Source organism: Anolis sagrei, chromosome 3 (genome assembly GCF_037176765.1).
Source record: "Anolis sagrei isolate rAnoSag1 chromosome 3, rAnoSag1.mat, whole genome shotgun sequence".
In the NCBI taxonomy this organism is placed as follows: domain Eukaryota; kingdom Metazoa; phylum Chordata; class Lepidosauria; order Squamata; family Dactyloidae; genus Anolis; species Anolis sagrei.
This window is the reverse complement of record NC_090023.1, coordinates 61,491,902-61,509,556: the sequence shown is the minus strand read 5'-3', so window position 1 is coordinate 61,509,556 and position 17,655 is coordinate 61,491,902. Positions and strand designations below refer to the sequence as shown.

The 17,655-nt window shown below is 38.0% G+C and overlaps 1 protein-coding gene across 2 annotated transcripts in view; it reads left to right on the top strand.

The window, feature by feature from the left end:
- NRIP1 (nuclear receptor interacting protein 1) overlaps positions 1-17,655 on the top strand; it is a 100,316-nt gene that overhangs the window by 67,138 nt on the left and 15,523 nt on the right. Inside the window, exons 1-2 of one of the 2 annotated variants that reach the window (XM_060770505.2) lie at positions 2,895-3,026; positions 14,147-14,296. The gene's annotated coding sequence lies outside the window, so the exon portion shown is untranslated. Of the gene's footprint in view, positions 1-2,894; positions 3,027-14,146; positions 14,297-17,655 lie in introns of those variants that run through there. The other variant, XM_060770502.2, reaches the window with a different exon arrangement.

Sequence of the window (17,655 nt, the reverse complement as noted above, 5' to 3'; positions counted from 1 at the left end):
ACACTGAAGGAATGTTGACTATTTATTTGACCATTAGACCTGATGTCTTTTAGCAAATTGATTCTGAAAGTCCCATTACTTTGAGAAAGACTTTGACACATGGTGCTTGTAGTGCTGAAGAAGCGCACACTCAAAAGTGTTGTGGCTGTTTGGGTTTTGACTCCAAGGCATTTCACATTTTAAACTCGAATTGTAGTTCCACTGTTGTTCTCCAGAAAACTTCCAGTTTTAGGTTCAGGATCAATACAGTGGTCCCTCACTTATCGTGGGTGTTACATTCCTGGACCACCCACAATAAGTGAAATTCTGTAATGTAAGGACGCCCCCTCACCTTCCCTCCTCGCCCTCCTTACCACCTTCTTCCTCCTTTTCATTGCCACATGGGGTCTCTTGCCACCACTTTAACCTCATGATGCCTCCTCAGTTGCAGGGCGCAAGTGGTAGCAAGAGGCCTCTTGTTGCCGCTTGGGCCCCATGTGGCGTTGCAGCAAGAGGCCCCAGGCAGTGAAGAGGAGGAGGATGAGGAAGGTAAGGAGGACAAGGGGGGGGGGGAAGAAGAGCCATCCCATCCCCTTGCCCTCCTTACTTTCCTCATCTTCCTCCTCTTCACCACCTGGGGCCTCTTGCTACAACACCGCATGGGGCTCAAGCAGCAACAAGAGGCCCCAAGCGGTGAAGAGGATGATGATGAGGAAGGTAAGGAGGCCGAGGGGGTGGCTCTTCTTCCCACCTCGCTCTCCTTACCTTCCTCATCCTCCTCTTCACTGCCTGGGGCCTCTTGCTGCAATGCCGCCTGGGGCCCAAGCGGCAACAAGAGGCCCCAGGTGGTGAAGAGGAGGAGGATGAGAAAGGTAAGGAGGGCAATTAAAAAAAAAACACCACGAAACAGCAAGTCCGTGATAAGCAAACTGCAAAGGAGCGAGGGGCCACTGTATAGGCATCTTCTATTCCAGTTAATAGAAATTCAGTTTGTGAGTTGGAGCCAAATACTTGACAGTGTAAACTCAGAATATTATACAAAACATCCTTATTTTTCTTCCCAGCCTCCACTTCTTTCTTAGCAGAAGACATATATCAAGAAAGTGATGAAGATTCAAAGCAAGTAAAGGTATAATGAAAGCCGATAGGCAGTGCGATCGCTTTACTTTCTTGCCCTTGCCCGAGGTGTAGTGTGCCCTTAACAGTATGTAAGACCTGGGCTCACCTGCTAATAATTTATAATTTACTGCCCTAATTCATCGATTTGTTTCCACTAATTGTGCTTCATTTACTTGTGTGTAGTTTCCAGTACCTAAAGGGTTGAAAGGTTGCTGTAATTGGCACCCGCAGCTGCTCTTTCTTTTGACAGGGGATAATTTTGCAGCCTATGCTTTGTGTGACAGCTGCCTAATTGGGCATTCTCCCCTTGTAGCGCGCCTGCCTCCTCCAGCCTCCCTGCTGACAAATGGTGGTGGATTATAGATGAGGACATGCTGACCCGTTCGACCTTGCTGAGACAGCGGGGAGGGGCCTCCTGCTACTTCAGGGAAGCTTTGGGTCATTTAAAGGACAAGGTCAGGAGCCAGGTGGGGAAATGACATGATATCACATGACAGTAGCCTGATGACATGGTCGGTATGTCAAGGACAAGCTGATCGGTATTGATTATGCTTCCCTCTTCATGACTCGTCACCAAAAAGCACGTATATATCAAAAGTGTTTTGCCAATTTACAGGAGATGAAATGCCAAATGGTGCAGTGGCCCTCCCCCCACCACACACACACTTTTTCTTCCAAATGCAGGTCACACATGTAATAAAGCTCTGCTGATAATGATTCAAATTCTCAATCTCATTACCTGGGAAATGCTACTGCCTAAGAAGTCAGACAACTTACTTATAGCCAGTTGCAGTAGATTGTTTTAACATGTTATATTCCAGTTTGCAAATATATTGTCCCATTTCTACAAGTCTATTATAAAATATTACGATTTTATGATTAAGGAAAAGCATGTTTCTGATTGACTTGGAAAAACACTTTGTTTCTGTTGAGGAATCAAAGCACTTCTTCTTACTTTGCAGGCAAAAAGGGAGGCACCAAGAGCAAAATCCCAGCTTCTATTTATTTATTGTAAATATGCTCTGAATTGTACAAGTGTTCTGAATCAGATTTTCTTGTATTGAAAGACTTCAAGATTAATGACAGCACATTTGACATGATGTTGTGTTTGTTTGTGTATGTATGTATGTATGTGCGTGCATAGGTTGTCTTATAAGGACCCCATTAATTTCATAAGGCTTTCTTAAGCAAATCTTGGAATATTTTGTAAATCATTTGATATGGATAGTTTGGTATTTTTTCTTCTTTCACTGAATGAATATATTTACTTCTTCCAAACACATAAATAATGCAATCCTATATATTCCTTCTCAGGAGTAAGCTTATCCCCAGGTGGGTAGCTATGAGATTACAGTATAAATCAGTTTTAATGTTTAGAGCATGATCTAATTTTTGATCCCGGATAATTATTCTAAATGTATATTTATGTTCTGCTTTAAACTCTCAAACCAGTACCAAAAAACACACTTCACTGTCATTTTAGGGGAAAGAGAATTACTGTTGGGTGTTCTTGCATCTAAATCCTTGCATCTCACTGGGAAGCAATTGTAGTTCCCTGAGGTAAAGAGCCATCAATAGTAAAGTATGATGAATTAGTTCACTCAAGTAAGTGTGTGTGTATGGGTATGTGTGTGTATGCATGCTGACCTTGCTGTGCATGTGTTTAGCTGCGGAGGGCTTGAATCAAGCCTGGTGGAGGCTTAATCCTTTGCCCTTGTACACGTAGACTTGATTAGTAGTTGTGGTTATCTCAGCAGAAGACATTCCGCCCTCCTCCTGGTATTGGTTGGGACCTAGGCATTGGGGAGTAAAGTCAAAGGAGAAAGAAAAGAGATTTTGCATTAGTATTCTATGAAAGCCTTACTGTCTGCAGAACAAATTGATTGCTACAGTGTACCTGTGCTTGGCACCACTGCTGTGAAAGAAAGGTATGGTTGTAATCTGTTTTATTGTATTACCTATTGTCACACTCCAGGAATATTTAGCATTAAGCTCTCTCTTTGGCACATGCTATACGTCTCAGGAAAGAAATGAAATAAAGGGATGAAAAGCACAAGAGAGACTATTGGGGCTGTATCTTGGCTCACTATAGTAAACTATGTAGGCAGTTCTAATGAGGTACAATTTTGCTTATCCTGTATACTCCACTGGTAACATAAATGGAATGCTAATGAAAACCTGTGCAAAGTGCCCAGTGGCACAAATGTTTGTTATCGTTTTGCAGCTTGTCCAGATGGGTGGAAATTACAAGTAATTTGTAAGTTTTTAACAGCCAGGTGATTGGGGGAAATTTCTGGATGTGAACAATGTGCTTTGTTGATCAACTTAACATTTCACTGCACTGCTACGCTATACTGTACTGCATGGAGAGTTAAATTAAAGGAAGATACTCATGTACAGTGGATTCTGCATGCTGTCCTATACTGAAGAGGTTATTTTTTCCATAAGAAAATAACCCTGTCAGTATATAGGTGATAGCTTTTTTAATTCCTCTTGGCAAAACAATCTTCTGTAATTTTTACAAAATGTTATTATGGTGTTCTTTCTTTTAATAAGTCATCTACAGTCTTCAGCACTTAATCAGGCAGGATATATCTGTAATGTTTTCCCCTCTGAGTTTTCTGCTGATGTCAGTTGTCTGTGTGTGACAGGAAGTGTTTAGCTCTCTATCAAAGGTTCAGGCTGCTTCATCGTGGTCTATACAGAGTGTTTGACATTGCTGAAGTTGTGTTTGTAATTTGGATGTTTGCTTTTGGCTACGTTGAAGCATTTAAATTATTTTGGACCCGGTAACACAGAAAGTCTCAGCCAATTAAGATGCTGAGCAGGTGCTAATGTGCAATGCTTCTGTAATGCATTTTAAACTTCTAGAGAACTCACACTAACAGCTTAATGAGGAAATGGAGGTCTGTTAAAGCATTTTTATCCAATCTTATGCATGTATACTAATACATAAGCTTACTGAATTTGATGAACTTGCTCTCAGATTAAAAAAAAAAGACTATTGCCATAAGTTATCAGGTGTCTTTGGCAATACTGACATAGATATTAAGCAATCTGGCTTTAAAGGATCCAGAAGAAAGTTGTACTGATGATGGAAAGCTATAGGCAAAGCATGTGACTATTAATGATGCACCAAGTAGCTATGGACATTCTAATTGTGTTTGAGTCCTTTTGTAAAATAAGGACATATTTAAGTATATAATTACCATCTTTGTAAATAAGTGAGTTGCAATTTACTTTAAAAAATATTGAAAATGTAAGAATAAGAAACAGATTACAGTTTGCCATGCTGAAGTAAGAGTTATTTTTGTCTTACATTGTTAATGTGATTTTGATACCTCCAATTTTGATTTTTAAACATTTATTTTGCATATACATTGACAAATAAAATCGTACTTCATGGTAATTAACTTTCTGCCACATGAAATTAAATCTAATAAAATTAGGACAGCAAAAAAAAAGTTATTTTTTGAACTTCCTTGTAACTACTTTCAAAGGACAGTAGTATTCAACTATAATAGTGGATGAAATTATTAAAAACTCAGTAGATTATTTGTGTTACCACATCTTAAAAATTCAGCCATAGGAACAATGAGTACATTTATAATCTGTCAGTGAATTGTTGTATTGTGTGTGTATAATTCCCCTTCTTGCTTTTAAAAGTATTTTAATTGCATATTTAATACCAGAATTTTGTCAGAAATCTATTTCATTTTCCTTAATTCTGCAGGGAATTCTTGGAAGATGATATGGAATACATTACAGTGAGCACATGATATCTGTTGGAATTTGGCTCTAGAACCCCTGTGGATACCAAAATCTATGGATGCCGAAGTTCCATTATATAAAATAGAGTAGTAAAATGGTTCCTTTATATTAAATGGCAAACAAATGAGTGTCAGAGAGATTTAAGTTCTATGACATAGTTAGTAAACAAGGTATGTCTACATATCAGCATAACAATATACTTTGTGTAGTTTTTCGTCTTAGATACTCTTAAAGGGGACTTTTTGAAAAGATACTGTAAAGTGAAACTTTTAATTTTCCATACAGCCACTTCAACCTTCCTAGTTTCTTCAACTATTTTTCCTTGTTGCCCATCAGCACTACCTGCTGAAAAATCTTGATGCCTCCTGCAATTTTTATTCTTGCACAAGTATCAGCAATATCAGCTTTCCTGTCAATAGGCTTGTTTATGTGGCCACTGTCTGTGACATTTTTCTGAATGAAATGTTGACAAAGACTGAACATGAATCATGCTCTAATCTTTACCTCTGTGCAAGGATAGATGTCATGTGTACCAGAAGGCAGCCAAATGGCATTCAGTACCAGCTTTTAATACCAACTCTCCCTGCCATATGAGCTTATGAATCTGCTGCATATTGAGTCATACCATCGGTCTTAACTATTCAGCAATGTATACTGTAGCAGTGCCTTTTGAATTTCATACTGAGATCCCTGACAACACCCTTCCCCCCTCCCTTTTAACCTGGGTACTGGATTGTACTTTTTAAGCAGAAATTTTGCCTGCAAAGCATGCGCTTGTTCATGGATCTATGGTCTTGCAAGGTTTCTCTTCTCCATGTAGACTCTAATTGGTATTTAAAAAGGGGTTCTGGAAAAACATACTGAAGTAAGTAATGTTTGTCGTCAACAAGCAATCGATAATAGTGACAGGAAGGGGAATAGTTTATGAATCACCTTATGAGAACACATAGATATGCCATTTTGGTAGCCAGGAAAGGGTGTGGGTGAACTACTAAATTCTTTAAGAGTAGGGTAAAATCATATGTGAAGAATGATAATTTTTCAGCAGTGAAGACAGGAACATCCATATGTAGGTTGCCCCTTTCATTCATTTGGATAGGTAGGTATGTGCAAGTCTTTTTGAAAGTGCCCTCTCAGGGGAGCAACCCTTTGTAAAGGCCAATCAAGTTCCTGCCTTTTAATTCCAATAGGATACTCTCAGCTTTGCTCCAATTCATCTATCTTTTCCTCCTCTTCTTCTCTCCCCCCTATAAAAATACCCTTTACTCCTTCCTTACTTTTGGTCTTTGTCCCAAACTGTCTTTGTCCCAGACCTTCTCAGTGTCCCTCGTCATTCCTCTAACTCTATCACTCACCCCTTTGCAACTGCTGGGAGACTTTGTGGGTAGGAAGCATACACAAGCTATCTCAGAGTCAGAAGCACAAGTTGCTCTGGAGATGCAGGAATTCCCCAGAAGGCTCTCTTTCTAGCTCATTGAAGTGGGAAGTTAGGATGGAGACATAGGCAGACTGGGATTGGGCAGAGGATGGGAAGAGATACTGGATCAAACAGGTGAAGGAAAATCTTCCCTATCACAGCCAAAACTAAGACCATCATTCAGACTCAAAGGGGCCAGGGAGTGGGGGAGATGGAGATCTAGCACAGGAGACTGTGAGGACAAGAATCTACTCTGCAACATCATGGTTTGGCTGAAAGAGTTGGTGTTGCAGGAAGCTGCAACCCTAGTTTTGACAGCTACACCCCCAACAACAAAAGCCAGTCCTGCAGAAATATCCTCCTTTTACACACAGTCAACCCTCCATATCAATGAATTCTGCATCAATAAATTCCACCATCCATGACTTGAAAATATTTCAAAACAAGCCATTAAAAAAACATGACCTTGCCATTTTATATAAGGGATACTATTTAGCTATGTCATTGTGTATAATGGCATTTGAACATCTACAGATTTTGGTATCCATGGGAGGGGGGGGGGGGGGTCCTGTAACCAATCAGAGTGGATAACTAAGGTTCACAGTATTTATGGTTTGAAAAGGCCAATATGGTCTGCTTTACACACACTTTGGTTCTGAGACCAATCCAATCCAATCGGCCTTTATTGGCATATATAACAAGACAGTATAAAATACAGTATAAATTATAGAAAAAGAAACTTCACATTTGCTACACATTTAGTTTAAAGACTGCATTCAGTTCTGAGACTAACAAGCCTAATTTTTTTACATGAGACTTTCTAAAGCAGTGGTTCTCAACCTGTGGGTTCCCAGGTGTTTTGGTTTACAATTCCCAGAAATCCCAGCCAGTTTACCAGCTGTTAGGATTTCTGGGAGTTGAAGGCGAAAACATTTGGTGACCCACAGGTTGAAAACCACTGTTCTAAAGCCTAACATATTTAGGAGAAAAGCGTGGAAATCTAGTTAGAACACAGACCCAGGAGTGCTCATGTGGGGAATGAAGATATACTGCAACATTTGTTGCAGGTGTAATTTGTTTTCTCTAATAGTGAACAGATGATACAGTGTCTGTTACATCGATCAGAAACCAACATCCACAAAATAGTCTCTTTTGAGGGAGACTATCAAATTGGTGAGGGAGAGGAGGAATCTAAAGTTTACAAGGAGGTTCAGAATATATGAGATTATCAACTGAATGGTAGAATTGAGGAGTGGGCTGCGTGCTGAGGATAAAACAGATAAATAGTTTGTTTAAACTAAGCTTGAGTTTGAAAATCCATCCTTTTAATTCCATGTCAACTTTAAGGGTATATGCCGATAAGAGGTTGCCATTGGCCATCCCAGAGAAAGAAGACAGGAAACACCCCACACTAAGTTTCCCTTTACATGATACACTTATAATTCTAAATTCCACATTCATTGTTGTGGCAACATCCCATGGAATAAAACTGGGGAAACATAGGAAAACAAGATTGGGCCATTGGTCACTTGCTAGGCTGGTTGGTGGGTTCTAAAATTCATGATATATTTTTTCTAAGGTCTGCCTCTTCACTTGATAGAATGGAGTATTCCTAATCTACATGATTCCCATCTTCACCCTGTATTCATCAGTTCCTGAGACTTGCAATTCATAGTGGCATAGTTTAGAATTCCCAGCCAGGGTAATCGAGTGTATTGCCACACTACAAACCCCAGTATTACATAGGATGGAGACATACCAATCAAAGCGTAATCATAATGCTACAACTGTGTAATGCAGAGGCGTCCTTAGTGTCACGATGCATGAGTGGAGAGGGCGGAGCATGCTAGTATACATTATGCAGGCAGTCTCCCAAGTTACAAAGAAGATAGGTTTGTCCTTAAGTTGAATTTGCATGTAAGTTGGAACAGGTATATAAGCTTTGGATAGCATAGGGAGGAGCTAACACCCTTGTGGTGTTTGTTTTACTATCTATGCTCCTATTCAAGAGATTTCACCTCACTTTCTGTCTCTGTGATAATTGGGTTTTGAAAAAAATGGCTTGTTGTGGAAACAAGGATTGGGGAGAAAGCTTCAGTGAAGACACCTTTTTCCCATGATAACTCTTCTTAGGGGTAGATTTCTCTCCCTGTTGTCTCATGCCTGTTCTAAACTATGAGTCATTTGTAACTCAGGGGCTGCCTATAATCCCCTTATCTATGGATTTCATATCCACAGTTTCACTTACCAATACTCCAAAATATCTACCCACACCTAAGTAGTATTTGTTGCCTCCCTAGTTTCTCCCATACAATTCTATTGTATCTTTCCTGCTCAGATATACTGAAAATTTAGGATTTCAGGCATGCTTGGAATGTATCACCCTGGTATAGGTGTTGTTCTTCCTCCTCTTTTATGATTGCTTCACTGAAAAGGACAAGGAGTGAGAGAGTGGATTAATTCTGTGTTTGGGTCAGCTCATTGAGTTACATTTGTCTGTTTTATCTCTTTCTTCTGAGTTTGTGGGTAATCTGTACCAGAATTTTTTAAAAATACAACATTTCCTCCTATTTCTCAGTCATTCAACTAACATGATATGCTCATCTTAATGATGATGATGATGATGATGATGATGATGATGATAATATAAACTTAACAAAATACCCACAGTTGTGGGTGTCCCCAAATCAGAGTCCATTAGCACAGTGGTTCTCAACCTGTGGGTCCCCAGGTGTTTTGGCCTACAACTCTCAGAAATCCCAGCCAGTTTACCAGCTGTTAGGATTTCTGGGAGAAACATCTGGGCACCCACAGGTTGAGAACCACTGCATTAACACAATGCTGCTGCATGGTTTGAAAAAGAATACTAGAAGTAAGAGGGGGTTGTCATTTTTATCACAAAGGATGCATTGGCAGGAAGAAACCTGTCAGCTATGCAGAATGAAAAATGTATGATTTAAATGAAGATGGGATGATTCACCTGTATACTTTTCTCCCAGACCCAGTTGTGCTCCATCAGTCTTTTAACCAGCTTGGGGAGGGGGGAGGGGGGGCTCTGTAGCATTTAGAAGACAGCTCCAGTGTGAATGTGTGTCCATCCTATAACAAAATCTGAGAGGGGAACTTGTGCAGCTCTTTTCACTACTACATGATTGTTATACTCATTTGTGGGCATTAATTTTGTATTTACAGGCAGTCCCCCAGTTACACACAAAATAAATTCTGTAGGTTTTTTTCTTAACTTGAATTTGTATGTAAGTCAGAAAAAGTACATTTCTAAATATAAGACACATTTATATATTTATAAGCTTTGGATATCATAGGGAAGGGTTAACACCCCTGTTTTGCTATCTATGCCCCTGTTCAGAAGATTTCACCTCACTTCCTATCTCTGTGGTAATTGGATTTTGAAAAAAAAATGTCTTGTTGTGGAAAGGATTAGTGAGAAAACTTCAGTTGAGACATCATTTCCCCATGATAACTCTTCCAGGAATTAATTTCTCTTTTGAGAGGTAGATTTCTCTCACTTCCTGTTTTCTCACCTCCGTTCTTAACTATGAGTCATTTGTAAGTTGGATGTTTGTGGTTCAGGGACTGTCTGTACATTGTCCATAATGTTTTATATGACTCTTTAAGTTCCACTTTGGAAATAGAGTAAAATGGGGAAAAATCAGTGGAATGGCAAATAAAATTAAGATATTTTAAACTGCCTGTAACGTATAAAAATATGCAGCTCAAATGCAGAAATTATCTATTGTTTATTCAAGCTATAACTTGTTTTATTACCATAATTTAGGTTTCAGGCTTCACTGATCTAGTAAATTTTCAGTTGCTAATACTGATTATGAGATACTCTGCCTCTGGAGTGGTTCGTAAAGTTTACACATTTAGAAATGAAAGGCTTCCTCTAACTATGGGCTAAAGCCAATTTAGCCAATTCCAGCCAGAATAAACCCATTGACTCAATGGGGCTTAAGTATTGATTTAACAAATCTCATTCATCCAATAGATTTGCCTTTGTTAGAAGTAACAATTTGAGATAATCCTATAGACCTCATAATTTGTTTTTCATATATGAGCCCCTTGTTGCTTCATTGCAATTTATTCTTATAATTAGTGACTATCTACTCAGTGTTCATTGTGAAAAATATGTGGCTCTTCAGGAACAAGTTAGCGAGATGAAATAAAATGGCAGTAGGAACAACCAGGTTCTTGTTGTGGCCAATGAAGAGAGATTCAAAAGAGAGTTTAGCTTTTAATGAACATTAACTGGATATAAGGCACCCTGAAAATTAAAGGTAAAATTCTGAGTGTTTGATATATGGAGGCGAGGGTCATCATAAAGTTGAAAGTTCATCAATGAAAAGGCTTTTAGAAAGTTAGATAAAAAATATTTTAAATAACAGAATTTAAATGGGTAAAGCAGACAATTTCAGAAGAGAAAAAGTTACAAGTCAGGATAATACTTTGATAATGGACCTGAGTATCAGAGTTTATAGTCATGATGATATTGAAGGAAGCACTGTAAAACAGAAAACATTCATCATCGTTGGACTGCTTAGTTCAGGACTAAGTATTCTGACCTTGATTCTTTTAGGAGATGGATCATTTCAAAGCCTAAATATAGGGGGAAGTGGTCTCTCAGATAAAGTTACACTTGATTTAGCACCGGGTAAAGTTCCTCTTCTGGCTAAATTTAAAGGGATGTTCTTTAATTAGGATAAAAATGAAGAATTGCTTCCAATCGTCTCTACTAGTTTTAGGTTGCAATCTTTTTTCTTAGTACTTTACTGGTATTCAGTCCCTTTGAAGTCAGTGGGAGTTAGCTCTCAGTCTTACTATAATTTATATATTTCCTTAAATTATTTAGCCAAAAGCCAAGATTGACCTCTTCTAATAATATGGTGTTTTATTTAAAATTCTGATGGCAAATAAGTAATAAATTTTTTTATCATTATACATTTTCAACTTTGCTTCCCTAATACCTGGATTTGGTCTTAGAGATTGATCTTTGTTACTGTTATAGAGTATGACTCACATGATTGTTGCTCACCATGACTATTTAATCTTTGACCTGGCTTTCCCAAGAAGGCAAACTAGGTTGTCAATTAGTGCTAATTAGGAACTGTCATTTTGGGAATAGGGATAACATGTGGGTCATGACTACTACTGAGTGCTTTTTTAGAAGTTCAGTATATATATTGCCAGCTAAAATGATAAGTTCCACTATATATGACTTTTATATTTGCTGGCTACAGCTTGTCCAAAATAGAAAGATGTACAACAGATCAGCAACTACATTTAGAGTTTTCCAGTTTTGTTTTTTTACCATTTATCTGCTGACAACCTGTGTTTGGTTTCCAACTGTAAGCTGCTCAGTGTACAACTAAATGATCTGAAGTTGAATTTATCTGTAAAATTTTTACTTTGATATATTTTGAGACCCAAGGATATGAAAATCAAATTTTGTATGAATGTTCTGTGGAAAATATGAAGAAACACAAGTCAGTGCAATTACTTTTAAAGAGGATAATATTTTTAAGTTTGGTACATACCAGTGTACAATTTAGCTTAACATGCATGTCAACTAAAAAGGAAATTAGCCTGCTAATAATATTTTGATTAAAAAACTTTCCAGTAGAACTTCAATCATGTAAATTTTACAAGAATGAAAAGCAGGAAAATAAAACATTTCCAGACTAATAAAATAATGCAGTATTAAAAGATTGTTGTTAGTGCTAACTATGCTAATTGTAATTATTTAAAGTATATTGATTGTAATGTTACATTGCCCCGGTCCAGGAGACAGATCCAGACTTTTCAGCATTACTTTGGTAATAGCAAGAAATATGCTCAGTTGATTGTAATGGGAAGCAGCTATAGAAGGACTTTCCTACTAGAGATAAAGCAAAATCACATATTTTTGACGACGATGACTCCATCTTTTGATCTTGAAGAAGCAATTTTCTCAGGCTCTTAGACACAAAAGAGACTTCACTAGAATTCCCCTCTCCTCAGAATTCCACTTTTACCATCCTGTTAGAGTCAAGCAACGAAATCATAGTAGTGCTTGTTATATGTCTTAGCAGTAGGTATTCCATATAGCAGCTGGTATTGGAAGCCATGTGACTAGTAGCTGGTGGTAGCCTTCTTAAATTTTATGGATCCACTTTTAAACCTGTCCAGTTTGGTAGTTGTCACCACATCACTTGTGATGAATTTCATAGTTTAACAATATACTTCAGTATCATATATACTCATGTATAGGTTGAGAGCAGGCATGGGAGCCAAAATTATGGATTTTTATATGGCCATAATTTTATAAATCATGGGTCATTCCACGGAGAGAAGACACCAGTGCCACATCAGAGGCTCAGCAGCCCCTGGTTGCACCACCCTTTCCCCACCCAGGCATTCAAAAAGCCCAGAGGAGGTACTATGGCAGAGAGCGTTGAGGGAGTTGATGCTCCTTTAGGTTCTCCCAGGATATAGAAGTTCTTGCCTTTCACCACTGTACTCAGATAATGTGATGTTTCCTTTTTCCAATGGACATTAAGGAGCAGTTCTCACATTGACCCGTGGGCAAGTCAACTCAGGGTTTTTGGATTGATTCTTTTGGGCTGAAATTTCTAGACTTATACATGAGTATATAGGGTACTTCCTTTTCTCCTTCTTGTAATCTCTTACCACCAAATTTCATTGAATGTCCCTAGGTTCTGTTATTATCTCTTTCCTCATGCCATTGCTCTTTCATGGCCTCTTTTCCTCACTTTAACCTTTCCCCCTAAGCTACAAAGCTCCAGTCCCATCTCTTTGCAAAGAGGAGTAGCCCTTAAATAATTTGGATTGTCCTTCAGTTTTCATGCTTTAGTGTATTTTTGGGGTATAATGGTTGCAAGAATATACATTTTTGTTGTTGTTGTCACATGATAGATTTGGAAAAAGGCATTATAGTATTTTGAGATTTTAAAGATTTCATAATAGCCCCCAACACGAAACTTGCATTTTCATAATTAGCACCCATTGTATACAGATTCTCATTGTGTTTTCCACAAATGGCTTAGTTCTTTTTTAAGTTATCAGCAACTTAGGCCCCTTCTGTTGATATGTGAACTTGTGTTCTGTTTTACCTTAAATGTGCATTCTTTCTTTATTTGCATTACACTGCATTTTCATTATTTTTCACCTGGACCTTTCTTTGCATTTTTTTTTGTTTTTAGCACCGTAAAAAAATTGTCATCACAATCCCATAATCCCAAATCCTTTGTAATTTTAGGCTTATTTCTAAGTCACATAATGTGCTGAGGAAGTGATTGTGTGGCTATTAGTTACTTGCCAAATCCTGCAGTCCATTCATGTTTAGGGCCACAGGTATTCCTCCAGCCTGACTCATTGTCTCAAAATAGTGGCTCTCTGCAAGTGCTAGAGGTGAAAGAAAAGGGAAGTGAAATAAATTAAATAGAAATATCATCTGGAATGTCAGTCTGAGTAGTACATTGAATGACACTAAAGAACCTCAGTAAATCCCTACTTTTATCACCACATCAGTCCCAGCAGCAGTGAAAAGCATTTTAGAATTGTAATAGTTACAGCTCCTATTCATTCATGATATTTGGTATCTATAATTTAGATTTCTTCCTTCATGTCCACTCTAGATAAGCAACAAAGAGAGATACTATTACCTTTTTGCAATTTAGATTCCATTTACATATCCTTAGTGTTGTTTATTTCAGTCTACAGGGAAAAGGTGAAGCTGGTATCAGTGTTCTGCGAATGTTTAATAAGATATTTGTTTATGAATTCTTAACATTTCATTGTCGCAACTGCATATTTACAGTTCATGCCATCTTTTTCTTATAGATTACTTGCACTAACACTGCACATCAGTCAACTCTAAGGAGAAGAAAAATGACAAAAACTGTACAATCATCAGTCTGAATCACTGACCACTGAATCAGAGCTAGAAGAAGCAACACCAATGCATCAATTTGATTCTACAAACAAAATCAGGTAATTCAGACACAGTGCACATTGACACCATACGATATGAACTCTGATGTAAAACAATAACAGCAGGTACAAATCCACTGGAACACTCAACTGATCTTGGACCAAAAAGGAAACAGATGAGTCAGTCAACACTGCTTTTTTTAAGCTTACATATTCTGTGGAGAAACTTCTTACAGTTGTCTTCATTAGTTGATAATTTTCAGAAATTATTAAGAGAATGTATTATAGGCTGAGATTCCCTCATCCAAAATGTTTGGAATAAAAGGTTCTGGGGTGTTTTTTTTTGGAGGGGGGGGGGGGGTAGGAATACCTGTATTTGCGTGTACATAGCAGTCATGGGCCCAGTTACTGTTTCATCTGTTTAATTTATGTTTTGGTACTGTTTTGTTCATTTGGAAGGCACAAAATAGTACATCCCCCTCTGGGACAAAAATATCAGTAAAATGAAAGGAAAATAGGAACAGTAACCGTTCAGTCGGCTGATTTTCAGTGCTTGGCTGTAGGCCCTGGAAGGCGCGAGCGCTTTGGGCCTGCTCGCCACACATGCACTCTCTTTCCAAGGAGAGAGTGTGTGTGATGAGGAGGCCCAAAGTTCCAGAGTCTGCAGCCAAGCTCCGAGCACTAGCCCTAAAACTGAGGGAAAGGGGATCGTGGAAACCTGCCCATTGCCGCCAATGGGCTGAAAATATTCATTTTTTTCAGATCTTGAATAAAAAAGCTCATTTGGAAAGGTGCCTATTTTCAGGAAAAGTGCTCAAAAACAAAAATGTGGCCTTACAAATGAAACAAACAAGTGTACCTTCAATTTTGAATTCTTATAATTATCTGTATAAGTTATCTGGAAATTTATGAAGTTCATGGTCAGGCAATTCCTGCATTAAAACCAAGGTTTTTTTAATCATGTATGTTTAATTAGGGTTCTTTTAAAAGCCATCGTTGCCAAAATATTAAGCTTTAGCTTAAGAGTAACACCTTTCTTCCTTATAAATGCACCTGTTTCAATGGAAAATTGGTTTTATGTATTTTGAGCTCTTTCTTCACATGCATAGCACACTCTGATTAAGGATCAAATGCCTTTCTTCAAAGCTTATAATTTCCCAAAGTGGTTCAGTCTCACATGAAAATGCATGCACACAAGTCAGTAAAAGCATAGTTTTGTTTTGCTGGACAAATAGTTGTTAATGAGAAATTCTCACAACTGCTGTAGAAGGTTTTTTAAAAAAAAAAATCTGTATACTTTTATAAAAATAATTACTAATTGGCAATGCTCAGTGAGACTTAATTCAGAGCAGATTTATATATTTGTATAGGATTGCACTACAATACTACAAGCATGCATATTTACAAATATGTTTCAAATTACAATTGATTTCCAGCTAATCACCTAATACTCAAATTATATGCCCACTTTCCTTGCACTCAATGAAAGTTACATTTGAGCACTGAGAGTTATATTTGAAAGAAAAAATTTGTTTGGCCTTGCTGAGTCCAGTAGATTTTAGAGAAAGTTAGATATATGTTGTGTTTAAATGTTCTTTGTGTAACAGTCCGGTTATATAGAAAAGTATTTTTGCTAACTCAAGAAATGTCAACTGTTGATATATTGAATGTGTAGCCCCTGAAGAAGACCATTCAGTGCAACATACAGTAAAAGCCATATGTTATGGATAAAATAGGATAAACATAAAGATTTTTTAAGAAATAAAATAGAAACTATTAATAAGCATCTGAAAACTTGTCTCTTCGTTTACCTCTGGGTTTTAAATGTTCCCAAGGAAGAAGAGATAAGGGGAAGAAAAAAGCAGATTCCATTTTATAGTAATCTGTTCAAAAACAAATCAAGAGGAAAATAGGTTGTGGTGCAATGTAATTCTGAAAAGGATAATATTGGAAGCTGCTGCCTGCCATTGTCAGGGATGGTATTCGTTTCAGAAGAGCTTCCCCTGATGCACCATCATTAGCAAGCTAATAAGTGCCTACCCCAACTTTACATCCAATTTCATGCCATATAAAAATGGCCATGATTTCAGATCCCTTCTTCAATTTGGAAAAGCATTTCAATTTGCAAACATTTGACTCAGCATATCTTCGTAAAATCCTTCATACTTCTTTAGATAAAAATCATCTGTTGGGCCAAATGTAGTCACTCTTTTTCATGTATATTTTTAGCAGCTCTGGAAAATACCCCTCTTCAGCAGTTTTCTGATGTGTATTTTGAAAGCGTTTTTCTATATCAAGAAAAATTATTCTCAGTGATATCAGATGTAACCAATCTTAGGTATGTTCTTGAACCCCCATCACAAAATAAAGAGGCTAGACAACAAATTTACAATATAAAGGGGTCATTATTTGACCTATTTGTTTATTCATTTATTGTTGAACTTTTGCAACCTGTGGGTTTAGTCAAGAGATAGTTCTTACTTCACTGACCACCTCAACAGAGTACCCTGGACCAGCATCCAACCCACGAGGGGCAATCCAAACTATTTTGGTTGCTCACTCCAGCTGAACTACTAGGAAGGCCATTCATGAGCACTCCCTCCAAAACCACAAGGTTTTATAAGAGTGAGAAACTTTCACTTGTGTTTCGGGGGGGGGGGGGTTGCATTTTCAGTCCACCAATGTAGAGACCCTAGAGAGACCGTTCCTGAAGCCCACCTTTCATCCACAAAGGGGGGGGGGGCTTTGTGCCTACTGAATCTAATTTTAACTTTTTACATGCCAGGGACAAACTATTTAAGTAACAACCCTTCAAGCCAATATCTACCTCCTACAGAAACAGTCTGGGGTAGGCAAAAAAACAAACAAACAACCAGATGGAACATAGGGGAAAAAAATCCTACCCAGTCCTTATGCAACCAGCATAAAATTCACACTACCCTGACAGTGGGCGGGTGGATCACACAACTTGAAAGGAGGCTGGTTTTCAGGGGCAGAGCCTATTTATAGGCTTCTCCGTACCATGTCACATGCAGGGGAAAGGCTTAAGACATCCAATCCCCCCAGGCTCCATCTGGCCTCTTCTTGTGGGCCATCAAATGCCTCCCCTCACCACAGGCTTCACCTTTGTGGCTTGGGTTGGGCTATTTCCTTAATTATTGGGTACATATTTATACTTACAGTATGTATGTGCATTTCATTACTAAAATTTAAATAAGAATCAACCATAATATTCATGAGAATATTATTCCCAATTATGAATGCCAGAATTAGGTTTGTATATCAAGCATTTAAAACAACGACATAACAACCTGATCACCATTAAGCTTTTAGTTCCAGTTAATAGAAATTTAGTGGATTTTTTTCCACCATCCACTCTCATCAGCTATAAGAAATAAGATTTTCCTCCTCTGCCCATT